Raw genomic sequence first — 2,908 nt, 5'->3', positions numbered from 1 at the left:
TCGACCCTTGGATTCATCTTTCCGGGAAAGACTGGGCGGCTGGCCCAAGTGGCCCATCCCACCATCGGATTTTAGAGTTCTGGCGATGCTTTTTTCGGCCGCACCGATGCCTATGGTTGCAGCTGCTGCTGCTGTTGCATGGCCTGCACAGCTTCAGTGAGGCCTCTGACCTGCTGCACCAGCAGGTCGAATTGCTTCGTGCCAACCGCCGTTACCGGAGGAGGAGGTAGAGGTTGGGAGACTAGAGGTGAGGTCGGAGCCTGAGATCTGGCCGTGGAGGCCGTGGATCACTGTGTGGATGCCTTGCGGGGAGGCATCAGGCGAAGATCAAGTGGGGGAAGGAGGAGTGGACGTCGGGGAAGATGACCAGAGGCGGTCCAGTTGAACGCTCCTTTAAGAATAATGGTACTGCGAAGACACAGACCCTTCCTCTAGCACCAATCCTGTTGGTGCAAAAATCCGCTAGCGTCGGAGAAGCTGGAGTCACGGTCGCAGTCGGGACCTGCAAAAGAAGTCTAAACTGGAGGTGGGGTTGCTCCGGCAAGACCCTCCGACGCTCAAGTCAGTTCTCTGCCTCAACAAGAATGGAGTGCTCGAACGGAAATTTTAGCAGAGTTTTGGAGTAGAAAATAGAGCTTAGAGAATAACGTATCTGTGGTCCCCCTTTTATAGGCGGAGGGGGCAACAAACTGATGGCGATGTCTGTAACCGTCTGGCAGTGGGCTACCCAGAGTCAGGCAGAGTTTGTTGCGAAGAGTAGTGGAGTGGGATCGTGGCCACCGCCGAGACGTGCCACGTGGAGTCTGTTGCGGGTAGTGGAACGGCGTCCGTTGTTGCGACCTGCCAGGAGGTGAGAGGAATCGTGCGGTATCCATCGCAGGGAGTGGAGCAGAATCGTGGTCATTATGGTGATCTGCCAGGGAGTGATGGAGCCGCACGAAATCCATCGCAGGAGGTGGAGTAGTGTCGTGGCCGTCACTGCGGCCTGCCAAGGAGTGATGGAGTCATGTGAAATCCATCACAGGAGGTGGAGCAGTGTCGTGGCCATCACTGTGGCCTGCCAGGGAGTGATGGAGCCGCACGAAATCTGTTGCAGGAGGTGGAGCAGGGTCGTGGCTGTTGCTGCGGCCTACCAGTGGGCCTAGGCCTGTCGGTCGAAGTTCGGCTGGAGTGTCTGATGGGGAGAGGTGGCTAGCCACCCATCTGAGAGGAGCTCGGAGTCCGGCTCCCGTAGGAGTCCGGATGAAGTCTTCTTGCAGCCGGAGTTGGGAACGAGACCCGATTCCCGTACGAGTCTGGGTAGAGCCTTCCTGCAATTTAAGTCAGGTGCGAAGTTCGACTCCCGTAGGAGTCCGAACGGAGTCTACCTGCAATTGCAGTTGAGGGTGAAGTCCGGCTCCCATAGGAGTCCGAACGAAGTTTACCTGCAATTGGGATCGCAGGTGGAGTCCATCTTCCATAGGAGTCCGGACGAAGTCTGCCTGCAGTTGAAGCTGCGGGGATGAGGTCCGGCTCCCGTAGGAGCCCGGGTGGAGTCTACCTGCAATTCAAGTCAGGTGCGAAGTCCGGCTCCCGTAGGAGTCCGGACGGAGTCTACCTGCAATTGGGGTCATGGGCGAAGTCCGGCTCCCGTAGGAGTCCGGACGGAATCGTCCCGTAGCTGGAGCTGGGGATGGAGCCCGGCTCCCATGGGAGTCCGTGCAAAGCCTTCCAGCAGTTGAGGTTGGGGACGAAGTCTGGCTCCCGTAGGAATCCGGACTAAGTCTGCCTGTAGCTGGAGTCGGAGATGAGATCCAGCTCCCGTAGGAGTCCGATCGAAGTCCACCTACAATCAAGGTCAGGGACGAAGTCCGACTCCCGTAGGAGTCTGGACGGAGTTTACCTGTAAGTGAAGTCGTGGGCGCAGCTCAGCTCCCGTAGGAGTCCGGGCGAAGCCTTCCCGCAGTCGAGGTCGAGCATGGAGCCCGACTCCCATGGGAGTCCGGGCGAAGCCTTCCAGCAGTTGAGGTTGGAGATGAAGTCTGGCTCCTGTAGGAGTCCGGACGGAGTTTACCTGTAAGTGAAGTCATGGGTGGAGCTCGGCTCCCGTAGGAGTCCGGGCGAAGCCTTCCCGCAGTCGAGGTCGAGGACAGAGCCCGGCTCCCATGGGAGTCCGGGCGAAGCCTTCCAGTTGTTGAGGTTGGAGACGAAGTCCGGCTCCCATAGGAATCTGGACTAAGTCTGCCTGTAGCTGGAGTCGGAGACGAGATCTAGCTCCCGTAGGAGTCCGGTCGAAGTCCACCTGCAATCAAGGTCAGGGATGAAGTCCGGCTCTCGTAGGAGTCCGGATGGAGTTTACCTGTAAGTGAAGTCATGGGCAGAGCGCGGCTCCCGTAGGAGTCCGGGTGAAGCCTTCCAGCAGTTGAGGTTGGGGATGAAGTCCGGCTCCTGTAGGAGTCCGGACTAAGTCTGCCCGTAGCTGGAGTCAGAGACGAGATCTGGCTCCCACATGAGTCCAGTCGAAGTCCACCTGCAATCAAGGTCAGGGACGAAGTCCGGCTCCTGTAGGAGTCCGGATGGAGTCTACCTGTAAGTGAAGTCGTGGGCGGAGCTCGGCTCCTGTAGGAGTCCGGGCGAAGCCTTCCCACAGTTGAGGTCGAGGATGGAGCCCGACTCCCATGGGAGTCCGGGCGAAGCCTTCCAGCAGTTGAGGTTGGGGACGAAGTCTGGCTCCCATAGGAATCCGGACAAAGTCTGCCTGTAGCTGGAGTCGGAGACGAGATCTGGCTCCCGTAGGAGTCCGGTCGAAGTCCATCTGCAATCAAGGTCAGGGACGAAGTCCGACTCCCGTAGGAGTCCGGACGGAGTTTACCTGTAAGTGAAGTCATGGGCAGAGCTCGGCTCCCGTAGGAGTCCGGGCGAAGCCTTC

The sequence above is a fragment of the Elaeis guineensis genome, chromosome 12 (genome assembly GCF_000442705.2).
Source record: "Elaeis guineensis isolate ETL-2024a chromosome 12, EG11, whole genome shotgun sequence".
NCBI lineage: Eukaryota > Viridiplantae > Streptophyta > Magnoliopsida > Arecales > Arecaceae > Elaeis > Elaeis guineensis.
Note: the sequence above shows the minus strand (reverse complement) of the source record.